General features: G+C 39.0%; 1 pseudogene; it reads left to right on the top strand.

The window, feature by feature from the left end:
• Nucleotides 1-5,687: 5,687 nt before the first annotated feature.
• Nucleotides 5,688-16,812, top strand: LOC105944592 (annotated as a pseudogene).
• Nucleotides 16,813-17,350: the final 538 nt, after the last annotated feature.

The raw sequence follows: 17,350 nt of genomic DNA on the forward strand, positions 1-17,350 counted from the left end.
TATCCATTCCCTTCCTAAAGCTTTCCAATTAAGCTTCTCTGCAGTCCTTGTACTCATATATGGTCATGCTTCCACTACATTGTTCAGTTCCAAGAGTAATTCAATGTGAAGTGCCGTACTATTCCATGGATACATAGTACAAGATACTGATATACATGAAGGATATCATTTCATTAACATCTTCAATTTAACCCATGGTGACACTCTTTATAGACCAATAGCCATCGATGATCAAATTTAATCTGATGAAAGAATCCATTCTACATTCATCCTTTGAGATTTGCATTCCTAGAAAACAGCACCATGCTTTGGCCATAGAGAATTAGACACTTAGCACCACTGGGTGAATTTAGGGATGGGCTATCAAGGATTTTGCCAGTTTTCATTATGCCAATCAAGAGTTTCATGGTAGGTATATGCAGAATCTTAGGACTTTTCTCCTCAGACCATTGAGTCAGATCACGCTTATTTGAAATTAAGTTAGGCATTACTCATCTTCACTTACCAAATGGTCTTTCAATGTACATTCTACCAATAATCATGTATATACCAATAATCTCTATATATTATAAAGAAGGATGTTATCAACTGTGGCATCACTGCATGTGACAATTATTGAAAAACTGTTTCAGAATTTATACCCACTTCTCAGCCATTTGTAAAAATTATTATACCCTGTCAAAGGAAAAAAAAAAATCTGTGGTACTCACTTCATTTTCTGATCTACTAAGATACTTTTAGAATCTCTCAGATCAATTTTACCATGGATCCATTTTTCTTAGGTTTAGAATTTAATCTCACTAACCCTATAAGAAAGTAGATAAGAAAATGGAGAAAGACATAAGCATTTTCATTTTTGATGAATGATTTGGTATTCAAATCCATGAGTTGGACACCACCCACAGTCACCATTGTAAGTTACATATATAATATATCATGCCAGCAATGAGTTTAAAAGGACCTGCCAAATATAGTGTTTAAAGCCCTAGAAATATTGGTTTTACAGATCCACCAATGACTCTGAAACATGCTCCCTTACTCTCTGGCAATCTTTATAACTTTTACACTGACATAAATTGCCATAGAATAAGCATCCAGTACACTCCTCCCCTTCCTCCTCTAGAAATGGTTAAGGATGCTCCATTATTCTATTAACATGTTTGACCATTAATTCTGCTGATCTCCCTGGAAATGATGAGGTGAATCTAAACTTGGAGGGCAATTTGTACTGCCCAGCAGATTTATTATTATCCTCTCTAGTGGAAAGCACATGAATTCATCTAAACATTTATTTCCCTTAGTGTGTTGCTATTTTTCTTTTTATGTTTTTCAAAGTAGATTTAGTGGCAGAATATTAGCAGTGGAGGATATGGTAGTTGTTGGTAGGGCAAAGCAAAAAATTCAGCATTCTGAATCTAGCTTCTAACTCTGAGTGGGTCCCTTGGTGGCAGTGTGGATTTGTGAGGATGAAGAGGACTCTACATCATAAATAAAACAAAGATGGGATTCTCGCCTGGCCTTTAATGTAGCTGTGTGGGTTTTCTACACATTTGTACTAATTACCTAAATCTTCATTGCTTGAAACAGTAGACTTTCCCTGTAAGTGCGAGGTCTGATGCAAGTGTCCCTGGGTTAAAATCCAGAGAGCGGTGATCTACTCTGGAAGCTCCAGGATGTGTGACCATCTGGTACTTGTCAACTTCTAGAGTTATCTACATTTCTTGGCTTCCGGCTGTTCTACTGCCTTCAAAGATAGTAAAGGTTTATGGAGTCCATAACCCATTTAGTTAAAGGCATACTTGGTGAAGATACCCTCAAAAGACCACTTATTTCTTTTAGATTAATGATGGCATGTTAGCAAGAGAATTGCCAACAAGACCCAAAGCATTTGCTTATCTGGCACTACAGTTGCTATATCTAGAAAAAGTACAACTAGGATTATTACTATAGAATTAAGTCATTCTGTAGCCAATGCCCATTGATAATTGATGTGCAACAGGAAGAATAGGACTGCTGGAAGATCTCAGCTCAGTGAAAATATGAAATGCTTACAGTACGTAGGTGTCAGGAGACATGGTGAACCTGGAGATCAGGGTCTAATTCTGATCCTCCATCTGCCTCAGTCTGTTTACCTAAAGTTAGTCATTGGTGACAAGAGCTCCAGTTGCCTCCTGTGACAATCATAAGTGTCATTGTATTAACTTGGAGTTTTGTTTGTTGTCTGAGAATGCTATGAAGACAATGAAAAATTCATAACCTGCTCACCCTATGTGCTCTCATATATTGTATTCACACATGGCTTTGAGTTAGAAAAGAACAGAGTTACCCTCAAACATATGAATAAAAAGGAAAATATAAAAAATATAAAAGTTATTCGTGAAATGTTTTTGAACTACTGAACCTGGAATCTTTACATTTTTCTCAAGTTCTGGCAGTTTACATTTGCACTTGGTAATTTTTGGTTTTACCCATATTCCTTTCAATGACTTATTTTTCACCCAACTTCCTCTTACAAGCCCCTCAGTGTCACTGCCTGCATCTGCACACCAGACAAGGCAGCCAGGCACATCTTCAGGCACAGTCAGCTTCAGCAGGTGACATGAATTGAAGTGCTAATACTCATATTTTTCTGAGTCTTGTAAAGATGCAAATGAGTTACACTGCTGCAGATTGTGGGATGGCAGAAAGCATCCATAACTGCTTCACCTGAAGTTGCTGCTAGAGGTTGTATTCAATATTTGGGAAAAGATGGGGTGTTTAAATTAGAGACACCCTGTGGTAGAATACAGAGCCTCATGATGGTGGGGAAAAAAATGAAAAATGAAGAAAACACACCATTCTGTGAACTCCTGAGAAACAAGACTTTCTTTTTCTGTCACTGTTTTTGTTTAATTACAGAGTTATTACCATATAGTACATTATGTTCTTCAAATAGGCCAATAAGCTGAGGTCTTGCCGCTCTGCTCAAAATTATTTCTGTATATGCCAACAAAAATAGCAAAACTATAGAGATAGTAACATATTAAAAAAAATCTTTAGCAGCATCTGGAGAGATGGGTCAGCGGGTTAACTTGATTGGTGCACAAGCATGATACTCTGAGTTTGATCCTCAGAAACCTGAGTAAAACAGCTTGGCATGACAATGAATGCCTATAAGTGAATATAGAAGAATCACTAACGTTCACTGGTCAGCCAGTCTGACTGAAGAAACAGCAGCTCTGAACTCAGTGAAATACTGTCTCAGGGAAATTATACAAAAGGGTAGTAGGGAAGTACACTCCACATTCTCTGGCCTCTGCACATGTGTGAATGGGGAATAAACATGTCTGAACACACACGGGCAGGTACTATTTATACACCTCCCCCCCACACACACACTGATGGTTTGAATCAGATGTCCATAAACTCTTGGGTTCAGAATACTTTTTCCTCAGCTGATGGCAATTAGGTAGGGAGAGAGTTACTAGAGGAGGTGTGTTGTTGGGAGAAGGCTTAGGAGTATTATATCCATCTGTCTCTTACCACAATTTAGCTCAATCTCTGGCTACTATTTTCCATGTGCTATGGCAGAAGTAATATGCATTCTGTGCTCATAATATTTTCAGTGGTTTGAATTAGGTTCTGCCCATACACTCATGTCTTCTGAATGCTTGATCCCCAGCTGATGACAACTTGGGAGGTAGAGTCCTACTGGAGGAGAGGTGTTGCTGGGTGTGGACTGGATGGTTTATCAGCCCAAGCTTGTCAGGTAGAGTTGTCTAACTGTCCTGATGCTCTTTTGCACCTGCAGAGCCACAAGGGGATGTCCTACCTCTGATCTACCATCTTTCCCCTTGATATTATAAGCCAAAGTAAACAACTTTTCAATCATCATTTCCTCCTGGTTGGGTGTTCTGTGCCAGCAACAAGAAGGTAACTACAAAGCCATGCTTTCCCTCACCATCATGAAGCTTCCCCTTGAGTTAGTCAATCAAAATAAAAACTTTCATCCCACCATTACTTTTGGTCAGGTGTTTCATACCAGGATGAGAATAAAGCTATAAAATATACACCAAAAAATAGTGAGTTAGAGTAATCATTGGCTGAGATGAACAGCCCACCATTTTGTCTTGAAGGTGTGTGAAGGTTTTCTGAGTAGACAAATGTGTAACACTATTTAGCTTTAACAGGACAACCGTTATGCCCCATGAGCTCCAGGCTATGCTTTCTCTTGCCCTATGGAAACTTGAAATTTGGTGATTTCTGGGGTAAGGTAAGTGCCTGCTCTAAGGCTCTCCTTCTTTATTTGGAGAGTTATGAGGGTCTGATATTTAGGTATATACCCACAATTTTATGGCAGACAACCTCATTATTCCTATTCTGTAGATGAGGAAGTTGAGTTGTATCAAGAGAATTTGGTATAATCTGAGAGTTCTAGTGTTCATCCAGGTCAGTTCTGCCCTGAGGGATTAATTGTTAATACCTGAAGTAGTTTTTTAATCTTTGTAAAAAACTAAGGCTAAGAGGAGTAGCAATGACATCTTGTGAATGTAAGGTAAGGATACCATCAAACTTTCTCCAATGTAGGACAACTCAATAAACCATCCTCTGGCCCAAAACTTCAACAGTATTGTGACTCAGATGAGACAAAATCTCCAAATCCAAGTTTGTAAAGAAGATTTGTTGATTTGCAGAAGCTCTGAAACACCTTTACCACTGGAAGTCCTCATTTGAAAGTGTTCAAATTCTTAAGTTTGGACTCTGGAGGCCCTCAGAAATGTGAACTGACCTAAAGCAAGCAGAAGTGTCAGAAGAAAGTGCTTGTTGTATTTGTTATCCAGGATTGGTAATTGCTGAAGAAGTTAATGGAATTGTCAGAGCGTTGATAAAAGTGGATCCTTAAGAACATGAGGTAGATTTAATGAGGCCTCACCTCCGTCTTAGCAATGGAGCAGGCTTGCTCTATGAGTCTGGACACCCTTTTGTTCCAACTTTCTCTAATGCATCTGACTTACCAAAAATAAAATGGTCAGTTCTTTGAATAATTGCTTCCAAACATTGCTCTGATAAGTGCTTTCATTTAGCTTGTTCTATGAATTGCCCTTTGAAGATCATTCTAAATATGTTTCTTGGGTTATGTGCAGCAATTAGATTAGATTGGATGTGTTGCTGTAGGTAAGGTCTAACAAAACACGCAGTACTTTTTTTTCCAGTAATAATGGAGCTGAATAATCTTTAATATAGGTTTTTATTAAATAACTTACATCTCTCTCCAGGTCAATATGCTGTGGTACTTTCCCATTAAGCACATATTATGTCCTTTTATTACATTCTGCAAGAGTCATTATTCTGCATTTATCTGCATTGAATTTCCTATGTATTAGCCTGAGTATTTAAGAGAGCTAATTCTTTCACTACCTGAGGATTGTTTTTCAGGTTTGACCTTTCCTCCCAATTTAGCATAAACCACATGCCAGAGCACTGTGGTGTAAGTAATGTGCTTGAAGTTATTTCTGACCCTTAATAACAGCATATCTAATATTTCTGGTCCAAGGTAGCTCCGCCACGTGTAACTTAGCTGTGATTATATCTTTATCTCTAGTTCCACAATGTAGAATTAAAAAAGGCAAGAAAAAAAAAAGTATCTTGATTACAACAAAACCACAGTTTAGGTAGAATCTTCTCTGGCTCAATTTCTTTCTAATGCGATGTCCTCCAAGATGAATGTAGATTGCCACTCTACCATCCTGACAGGTAACTATTCACTCTACAACCCTGGGTCACCAAGATAGACATCACTTAAACCCAGAAAATTGGTGCAATTATTTCTGGATTTCTACTTTAGAAGTCCCTGAACTGGTAACTGAGGGTCAGTGACTTGAGGAGGGAAATGGAGGGAAAGAAATGAGACTTAGCTATGCATCTGCCAGAGACCCTTCAGTGAGAGCTAAAAGTTATCCAGAGACCCCTCTGACTTCACCTACTTACAAAATCTATTCCTCTTCAAACTTGTGTTTATTATGATGTGATTTTGCAAAGGTAAATGATGGACTGATATGAGCCTTCCAGATTGGATCATCCCCCATTTTGAAAGCTGTTTTTTTTTTTTTTTTTTTTAATTTAATTTATTAGTTTTATTTTCAGCAAGTATGGGCAGTTTGGTATCATGGTTTAGGCTCATCTATGATCTACCCCCTCCAATTGGACCCTCCTTGTTGATGTAAATGGGTCGTGCACTGTGGAGTTAGCCCACAGTTATTGGAATGAAAAAGGCCTCTGCAAATCATGACCCAACATGTGACTCTGACATTCTTTCCGCCCCCTCTTCCACAAAATTTCCCTGAGCCATGTTGGGTTCAATTTTGTTCTGCTTCAGTGCTGAGGTGTTGGGGGCCTCTGAGGCTCTGGCTCCCTGATTTGGTAGGAGTAGATTTTTCTCTGTGTTGGTCTCCTTCCCCTTTGTGCTGGTATCCGGTTCACAGGAAAACATCACCCTTGCTTGTTTTGCCAATTGTCCTTAGTTTCAGTTGGGCCCCTTTTGAGGTATGTTGGGACAGCTCTCTCCTTAGGATCTTCATCTATCTGAAAAAGAGAAGCAGATTCTCCAACGGAGAGTAAGTTAGCACCCGGAAAATTGAGATAACACTTACTTTTTTGATAGAGAGTTTGATAGGTATAGGCCCTCTTGTACCCCATGACTGATGGTAGCTTGATATTGGAGAGTGGGCTTGTGTTTGGGTATGGTTCTGACTTGTTTCCCAGCTCCAGCCATGGGTCTAGTACCACTGAGGGTATCAGTTAGCCAAATCAAGAGCAGTTGGTTCCTCACCATGGCTGTGTGCCACTATTGCACTTGTGTGGGCATCACATCAGGTTATTTGTTGATAATTAGGTTAGACAATGAGTTGCTTGGACAGATCTTGGTCATTTCCCCCAGTCACCCATGTAGCACCTTCTGGCACTAGACACACTGACTGTCTGGGGACTGACTCTCTCCTGGCTTCCAGCTATGCCATTCCATTTTATGTGTCAGCTACGTATGGAGTCTTCAGCAATAGGGTCTTACCACTGGCCTTTGGTGGGTCATCAAGTACTCTGACAGAAGTCTGTCATTGTTTTGGGAAACCTTGTAGGTTTCTCTGATCAAAAGCTCATTGTGGATGGTAGCCCCAAGCTGGAAGTAAGGGTTACAGGTCAGTGCCCACTAAGAAATTGAGGAAAAACATAACTAATATACAAGAGTTAGAGAGGAGAGAGATAAAGGGGAGAGGGGGAGAGGGAGATGGAGGGAAGATGTAGGTTAGTCTTGATCCTACACTCTCCAGTGTCTTGTGGTTCAGGTGTTTCCTGTAAGGGTCTAGTGAAGGTTCAGCCATTTGGTCTGTCTTTTAGGAAGTAGAATTTTATGGTACCATTGCCGTTTGGGTCCAGATTACTGTTTTCCACCCTTCCATGCCCTCTCGCCCCTCACCATGCATCCTATTGTCTAGTCCATGAGGTGCTTGCTGGGTATGTAAGGTGTCTTGGGTAGATTCAGGTTAGGTGTTATAGACGAGTGAGACTATGTGTCGATTTTTTTTCTGTGATTGGGTAAGTTCACTGAGAATGATCTGTTCCAGGTTCAACCATTTTTCCTCAAATGTCTTTGTGTCATTTTTTTCTTACTGTTGTATAGAATTCCATTGTGTAGATATACCACATCTTTGTTATCCATTCTTCTAATGGTGGATATCTGGGTTGATTCCAGCTTTTAGCTATTACGAATTGTGCCACTACAAACATAGTTGAACAAATCTCTCTGGCCTGTGGTTTGAAGGTTTTAGGGTAGATGCCCAGTAAGGGTATAAGTGGGTCAGTTGGTATTTCTATAGTCAGCTTTATCAGGAGTCTCCATATTGCTTTCCAAAGTGGTTGTACCATCCTGCATTCCCACCAACAGTGAATGAGTGTCCCTGCTTCTCCACATCCTTGCCAGCTTTTATTTTCATTTGACTTTTTCATGTTGGCTATCCTTATTGGGGTAAGGTGGAATCTCATAGTTGTTTTAATTTGCATTTCTCTGATGATTACGGATAATGAACATTTTCTTAAGTGTGTGTTTGCCATTTGTATATCTTCCTCTGTGAATTGCCTGTTTAACTCTGTGCCCCATTTTGTGAGTGGGGTATTTGTCTTCTTATTGTTTAGACTTTTGAATTCTTTGTAAATTCTAGAGATAAGGCCTCTATCAGTTGGATAACCTGTAAATATTTTCTCCCATTCTGTGGGTATTCTATTGGCTTTGCGTATTATATGCTTGTCTGTAAAGAAACTCTTCAGCTTCATATGATCCCATGGGTTGAGTGACTGTTTAAGAACTTGAGCCACTGGGGTTTTGTTCAGTAAGTCTTTTTCCATTCATATATCATGGAAAGTACTTCCTAAATTTTCTTCCAGTAGTATTCGAGTTTCTGGTCTTATGTTGAGGTCTTTGATCCATTTGGATTTGAGTGTTGTGCATGGTGAAGTGTGTAGATCAAGTTTTAGTTTCCTGCATGTGGTTATCCAGTTTTTCCAGCACCATTTGTTGAAAATGCTATCTTTTTTCCAGCCTATATTGTTCGGGCCTTTGTCGAATATCAAGTAGCTATAGTTAGTAGACCCAAAATCCGGGTCCTCTAGTCTATTCCATTGGTCTATACTTCTGTTTTTATGCCAGTACCATGCTGTTTTTTTTTTTTTTTTTTTTTTTTTTTTTTTTTTTTTACTATTGCTTTGTAGTATAGCTTTAGATCAGGTATGGTGTTGCCACCAGAGGTATTTCTTTTGCTGAGGATATGTTTGGATATATGAGGCCTTCTGCCTTTTCATATGAAATTTGAGATCATTTTTTCTATCTCTGTGAAGAACACTGTAGGGATTTTAATTGGAATTGCATTAAATCTATATATTGCCTTTGGTAGGATTGTCATCTTCACAATGTTAATGCTGCCTATCCAGGAGCATGGGAGTTCTTTCCATCTTCTCAAGTCCTCCTCAATTTATTTTTTGAGAGTTTTATATTTTCATTGTATAGATCTTTTACTTCCTTTCTTAACGTTATTCCAAGGTATTTTTGTTGTTGTTGTTGTTGCTATTGAAACTGGGACTATGTCCTTTATTTCTTTATCTGTGTCTTTGCCATTTCCATATAGAAATGCTACCGATTTTTGTGCATTGACTTTGTATCCTGCTACTTTGCTATAGGAGTTAATCACCTTCAGGAGTTTTGGGATGGAGTCTCTCGGGTTTCTTACATATACAATCATGTCATCAGCAAAGAGCTAACTTAACTTCTTCCTTTCCAAATTGTATCCCTTTTATTTCCTTCTCCTGTCTTATTGCTTGTCTAGGACTTCCAGAACTATATTGAAAAGCAGAGGTGAGAAAGGACATCCCTGTCTTGTTCCTGATCTCAATGGGACTTCCTCCAGTCTCTCTCCATTAAGTATTATTTGGGCCTTTGAAGCTTTGCATATTGCCTGTATTATGTTAAGATAGGAACTAAATTTATACAGTATAGCTAAACCAACTAGCAAGGATTTGATCCAGTACAGTGCTCAATACCATTGTCAGGGAAACCAGGGCACCTCCATTGAGGTCCTTTCTCCTTAACTCATTAGTATGATGCTGCATTGTTATTGTGTGGACCAAAGTAGAACAAGCTAAGATACTTTATTTGGAACAGTCCCTTGTACACCTTAAGAACTGATTCTATAACTGCTTCTAACACTTCACACTATGCATGGTTAGTGTATTATTTAGTGGACACATTTAGTATTTTATTATTAACACACTTATAATATGTAGTGCTCTTTGAAGAGTGTTGAATCACTTTAAAATCATCACATAATGCACAGAAAGAGAGCACAAGTGTGTCTCTGCCTCCCTTACCATGCTAAATTGTTATGGACATTATAGAAACTGTAAACCAAAACCGATTCCTGGAGCTTATGCTTGTGTGCTTGGTATTCTCGACATCTCAAAGCTCATATAACTATTGGCTTCATTTGCAACAGAGCACAAAACTTCTTTCAGAATAAAAAATTACAGCGATTATGGTAATTCCCAGGTGGCTTGAGATCTCAGTTAAAAAGCATGGCCACATTCTTTGCCCTCTCTCTACATCCATGTCCCATAGGTTGAGAGTATTATTCTTCCCTTTAGAACAGTGGTAATAGTAACAACTGGAGCTATTGGCTTCTCCACTATATATGCCTGGGAAGTAAGGTAATACAAATAAAATAAAATGTAATTATAACCATTTCACTTAAATCTCTCCAGTCCTACAATAAACACCTGGTTTGCTACATTTTATAAGTGAGAAGACCAGCACCCAAGTGAGATCAAATATTCCATGTGGGTCACTCAGATAGGAAATGAACACCCCGTGGTCCAGTGATCAGTTGTTGCTTCTCAGAAGTTCCAAATTTCCCCAGTTGACATCGTGCCTCTGGTAGAGTCTATGGAGTTGGGCATAGGTGTCTCAAGTTTTCAAGCCCAGTGCTTTATATTAAAATACTACATGAAATGCTGATGTATTATTATACGTGACAATTTATCAAGTCAATAAACCGTTAGAATATCAGTTTACTTCCTTTAAAGTGGAGTGTCTTTGTATTAAATTGAGTACAACCAGCAGATGAATGCTTTGTGCACCTCCTGGCCGCATCTGTGTTTTATAACTCTAGATTATATGTTACTTTTTGCACCCTAAAATTTATAAAGATGATCAAGTACTTTGAATGTGAATGCATGTCACCCACAGTCTCATAAATCTATTTTTAAAGGATGTTTGTTTGTTTGCAAGCAGAGAGATGATAGCGATAGAGATAATGATAGCAATAGAGATGATAAAGATAAAGAAAGATTGTGAGAATGGGTGCACGAGGCCCTCTAGCCCCTGCAAACAAACTCCATATGCATGCACCACTTTGAGCATATGGCTTATGTCGGCACTGGAGAATCAAATGCAGGTCATTAGGAGTTGTAGGAAAGTAGCTTAATCACCAAGCCATCTCTCCAACTGGCCTCAGGAATATTTGTTTAGTGTTAAGCTTCCTACTTAAGTCTCCACTAGCCTTCTGGAGGAGGTGTCACTAGGGGGAAATCTTTTAGTCTGGCCTAAGATGTGTTCAAAACCAGTCTGAGCACTGGCTGTTTATGCTGGCTGGTGGTGCTTTTTTTTTTTTTTTTCCTTCTGTGAATTCAGAAGTCAGCCAGCTTCTGCCATGATAATACTTCCTCTGGATTCTGTAAGCTTTCAACAAAACCTCTCTTCCTCTCCCAGAGGCTGCTCATGGTCACATGTTTGTCCCAGCCATGAGACAGTAACTGAGACAGATGTCTACACCTTGCTTTTTAAAGTTTTAAATTTATTTATTAGAATACAAATAATTTGTGGCATTTTCAAAGTTCTATTTTTCTTTCTGTGCTTCCCTGTTTTCCCCTTTCCTTTACCTCTTCCACCTTGCCTTCCTTCTTCACTTCCTTATGCATGCATGGCTAGCTCTCTCTGGGATGAAGGGTGTTATAGAGTCTGCAACTCCCTATGAAGCTACAACTATCTTGGTGACAACAATATTCCTCATGTTGGTGACTGAAATGTTCCTCAAAATCTTGACAAGAAAGCCAGTCGATGCAAGTTGACTTAGATTTTTAGTGGTCAGCAATACCTGTAGTGAAGGTTGTCATTTTGCTAAACACTTTGCAAAAACCTATGAAAAAACCTCAAATACCTTGTGATTGCTTTAAACAAAGCAAAAACAATGACTGTATACAGCATCTATCATTAAAGGTTCAATATCATTGTCTATATGACAGTGTGAGGAAAAAAAAACAAACATGTATTTGTCTAAGCACCTACCAACCCCTATTCAGAAGCATGGATTTCTTACACTGCAAGCTAAAAGAGACACAGGAACCAGAAGCAGGCATTTGACTTGAGTGACTTCACCACACTACTTCTTTGTTCCCAGTATGAGTTCACAGCTGGCCACAAGCCACCTTCCCTTAAGTCTTTAAGGAGAAATTATCTATTTTCTGAGACTTTGGAGAAAGGCTGAGAAAGGAAAGCTACCTGAGCTCTATTGTACATGTGATCCTGTCTGGGCAATACTTACTTGCTTTAAAGAATAAGAATTTGCTTTGCCACACTTCATTGAAACCCTACTCTTAATTGACTTTAAGTTAGATTAATATAACTGAACAAACTGCCTTCAGTCACTTTCTCCATGAACCATTGGCCAAAAGACCTGAAAATCTTTTTTTTTTTTTTTCTTTTCTGCAAAATATGTGAAACAGCTGATCTCTGGGCAGAAGTGATAGTCTGTGGGCATTGTTGTACTGCTCAGGAAGCACATCTAGTTTGGATGTTTTGTGGCTGAGCCAAGAACCAGCAGTGCTGACCCAGCGCCTGCATCTATTGCTAGCCTGCTTCAACCTATCTTCATCAAGAGAAGAGCTTCAGATGGTTGCAAGTCCGATCAGAGCTCTGTGCTGCCTCCTTATATACCTCTTTGGTCAGGGGGACACTGCCTAGAGGATTTACATGTGGTTATTGCTCAGGCCTTGTGGCTCCAAGGAAAACCAACTGTCCAGCTTATGAACTTGCAGAAGGTACCTGAAACAGAACATGTTTCCTTGTTGATTGTCTGCTCATGAGTTCTAAGCCTTAGAGCTAGAGTACCTCAATTCCCGAGCCATGCAGCTGGGCTCTCTTCTCAGCGGTGGCTTCACCACTCTGGCCCTAGTCAGTGCATATGGCTTTCCCTGGACAACACTTAATTTCATGTCCTGGAATGTGTTTGATGGCAAGCTTTTCCATCAGAAGTACCTTCAGTCTGAAAAAAGGTATGCTGTGGAGGTCCTTCTGGAATAAAATAGATATTGGCTCATGAAGTTTCCCAACCTGAAGGCATTTGTCTGCAAGACCTGCTTGAAAGAGAACCAACAAACTGTGGGCACAGTGATGTGATGAGTGACTTCTCATCACACAGGTGGGGAGACAGGGCTATGGCTCCTATAGGACAGGCTCCACACATGGTAATTCTGGGCAAGGACAGCCATGGAGAGACCAAAGTCTAAGAAATAGACAATATGAGCATGAACAATGCAGATGGTAAGAGGTGTCCTGCAGGTAACGTCTTCGCCTGGATCTTCTGAAGGGTTAGTAACAGCTTTCTCTTTATGACTGGTCTTTAACACCAAATGCCAAGTGCATAAAAGGTCACATATCACAGCCTCCTGACTGGGATCAGCCAATTTAGTTTAAGACATTGTTGCTTTCTTCAGAAAAAAAAAAAAAAAAAGTGTGGAAAGGAGAAGCAGTGTCTGAACTCTGTCCATCCTCCTCCAGAGCAGTCCTTGAAGTGACACCATCTAGCCTTATCAACAAACATTATTCCACTGGGAGCCACAACTGAAGTAGAGGGAAAAGTTACCTTTTCAAGTGCTTTCATTGGCTTACTTTTTACAGGTTGCTCGTGATTCCATGGCCCAAGCCACTTACTTAGCATCGTGCATGTCATTTTAATCCTTGTATCTACTGTGGGAGGAGTTAACATCTTCTTTTTTATTATTATTAAGGTGGAATCTAACTATCCTGATTTTTCTTCATACTAGATTGCAAGAATTTCCTTGAAAATATGGTATCTAATAGCCACATAATATTTCATAAATTATTTTTCCTTTATTAGAAATTCTAACAAAGTATGGTGTCCAACTATTTCTTATCTTGATCTCCAGAAGTGTTTTGCTGTTGTTAAAAACATTAAATTTGAGCCAAGCATGGTGGTGCATGCCTTTAATCACAGCACTTTGGAGGTAGAAGTAGAAGTAGGAAGATCACTGTGAGTTAGAGGCTAACCTGAGAATACAAAGTCAGCCTGGACCAGAGTGAGACCCTACCTCTAAAACCAAACAAAAAGAACAAAAAAAAAAAAAAAACCAAAAAAACATTAAATTTGGATTGGGTAGATGGCAAAGTGGGTAAAGGCATTTGCTAGCAAGCCTGCCAGCTTGGTTTCAATTCCCCAGTATCCAAGTAAAGGCAGATGCACAAAGTCGTGCATGCATCTGCACAAGGGCTTGGTATAATACAAACAAATAAATACAATATATTTTAAAAACATTTGTATAGGGCTGGCCCAGCAGTTAAAGACAATTGTTTGCAAAGACTGACTGCCTGGTCTTGATTCCACAGTGCCCACATGAAGCTGTCAAAGTGGTACATGTATAGCTAGAGGCCCTGGTGTACCCATTCCCATTCTATCTCTTTCTCTCTAATTCCTGCTTACTAAATAATTTTTTTTTTTTTTTTTGTGGTAAGGTCTCTCTCTAGCCCCGCCTGACTTGGAATTCACTATGTAGTTTCAGGCTAGCCTTAACTCACAGTGATCTTCCTATCTCTGCCTCACAAGTGCTAGAATTAAAGGCATATATCTCCATGCCTGACAACAATATTTATTGTTCTATTTGTTTTATTTATTTATTTATTTATTCTATTTCTATTTCTATTTATCCATTTAGATTCTGAGCTCAAAAGTATTTTGACCACAAAGAGAATGACTATGTTCTCACCTTCCTTGTGGAGAGTTGGTTCTGCTTAGAAAGGAGACAGTTTGTGGGACTCACTCACGGATCAGTTGGTCTCATTACCCCTTTCAATTCATATTGCCAACTTTGGCTTCAAACTTTTCAGGTGAAGATGGCCTGCATATTAAGTGCAGTCCAACCAGGAGTTGAGCTACCAACAGCCCAATTTAGGATGCCACTAATGAATGGTGTATTTGGTGCTCGGTGAACAATTCAGAGATTTTGATTTTGAAATAAATAAATAAATACAAGGTAAGAGTCATTTTTCAAAAGCTGAGCATTGGGCAGGTGTGGTGGTGTATGCCTTTAATACCAGCACCTGGGGGTGGGGGGCACAGAAAGGAGGATTGCTATGTGTTTGAGGCTACCCTGAGATTACATAGTGAATTCCAGGTCAGCCTGGGCTAGAGTGAGACTACCTTGGAAAACCAAAAAAGTAAATAAATAAATAAAATATAAAAAACCTTTAATGGAAGAATTTTCAATTATTCCAAGAATTGGAACTTTAATTCATACATTGCTCTGAGCTAATCCATGGATATCGACACTAGAAAACACGCTGGATTAGACTAGGTTATTTAAATCGCCATTTATTGATAGCTCGATTGATTTTTATTTATATTATTACTATTATTATTGTTTTTGATTTTCCTGGTAGCGTCTCACTCTGGGTCAGGCTGACCTGGAATTCACTATATAGCCTCAGGGTGGCCTTGAACTCATGGTGATCCTCCTACCTTTGCCTCCCTAGTGCTGGGATTAAAGTCATGCACCACCACAGCCAGCTTTAAACCTCTATGTTACTTACCACCTACCTCCACCACAGACATGAGACCTGGCTGTGCCGGCCCAAGTTCCTCCTGGCCATTCTGCAGCTCTGTAAACACATGTTTCACCTAAGATATGTAAGCATCCCTGGCCACTGGATGATATGTCCTCCCACTTGCTGCTTTCTCTCATTCTTGTGTTTGATTGCCACACTCAAAATGAGCTTCCATGAAATTCTGCCACTGCCTCCCATCTCACTCCTGCATGGTGGGATACAGAAGCCCACCATCTGACTTTGTACATCAGGTCTGGGATTGAATGCAGGTACTCTGACTTGAGCATTTCATTTTCGTTTTTTCCACTTTGAAAACATTGCTGCTTTTAGAAGTTCTAGTTCTTCACCAGAATAGAAGTAGTCAGAAGGAGAAGAGCACTTCAATGGAGTGTCAAAAGGAGATAAAAGAAGGTAATGGAAGGGAATTATGACCAAGTTACAGCATATTCATGTACAAAAATTCTCAATAGAATTTTTTGTATGTTTAAAAAAGAGGTGAAATATATTGACCATAAAGACAGCCACTTGCTTCCTACTAGTAAGGATAGACAGTTGTCTTAAAACTAATTTTGTATACATGATCTGTGTGCTTTATCTGACAGTCTCTGTCTGTCTGTCTCTCTCTCTCTTTCTGCCTTTCTCTTTCATTCTCCCTTCAGATAATTTCAATCTTCTTAGGTTGAAGATTTAAAATCATCCTATTTTCTGCTCCTTTATGAATACATTCAAAAATGTCCAATGCTTCATTTTCAATGATGCCTCCCTCACCCCAAAGGATTTAAACAACAAACTACATGCCAATGTCATTTGTCATTTCACAGATGAAAAAATATCAGATGTAAAGATTGTTTTAGGGTTGGATTGAGTATGTGGAACATGTAGAATATTTTATCTTGATACTTGTAACTGGATGAAATATCACAGAACAATTAAAGACTAATGCCACACTGTCTTACAAGTAGGTCCCCAAGTCTCTCTTGGAGAATGAAAGCAAGACTTTAAGGAGAAAGATAAATAAAGGGAGAGGTAAACAAAATAATTTGCATATGGTATTTCTCTAAAACTAAAATATGAACACAATCTCCTTGTAGGGTCCTAAATAATTTAAGTTCTATCAAACGCATATTTCTCCATCACAGATCCACACAATCACAACAGTGGAAACTTGGCTTTGCTTTTCTGCACTCCCCGAGGATGTTCTCTGATGATTATTTCTTTCTGTCTTTATTTAGTTTCATTGTTTTTTTTTTTTTTCCAGCCTCTTCCTGTTCCCCGAGGAAGTATGCAAACATAACACTGAATCGTTGCTAAATGCAATAAGGCAAAAATCATCCCTGTTTGATGACACCAGTGTGCCAGCACTTTGGATAAAGAATGATCCCACTAACGCAGTGTGAGCCAGCCATGAGGAAAATGAAGGAAACAATCCCCAAATCCGTGGTATACTTGTTTTTATGATTGTAAAACCTTTATTTAAAAATGATAAAGCGAGAAGCATCAGATGGGTATATTTGAAGATTGGATTCTCGCAGGCAATTTGAACCAGCCATGATTCTGTGAGTGGTTCTCAGCACTGGGTGTTCTGAGATGAGACAACTGTGTGTCAGAAAGTAACTTCAAGGTGAAGACACACATCCCTGGTTGGAACGGAAGCTATGACAAAGTCTTTCTAGGTGCTTCCAGTAAAAATGTAAAAGGTATTAAATGAGTTACATAGGTTCTGAGCAAAAGGGATGAAAACTTTTTACTTAAAATCTCAGTAAGAAACAAATATTTTAAAATATGACATGCTACTCTACAGCTACTTTTTTCTTCCTTGTTTCTGTATATTTCTCTAGCATTATCCTCTGGACCCAATCATAACTGAAATTAGAATCAGTCTCACTGACTCTTTTTTCTCTATTTCTTTCACTGTCTCTTTTTTTTTTCTGTTTG

This window comes from Jaculus jaculus, chromosome 15, assembly GCF_020740685.1.
Source record: "Jaculus jaculus isolate mJacJac1 chromosome 15, mJacJac1.mat.Y.cur, whole genome shotgun sequence".
NCBI classification, from domain to species: Eukaryota; Metazoa; Chordata; class Mammalia; order Rodentia; family Dipodidae; genus Jaculus; species Jaculus jaculus.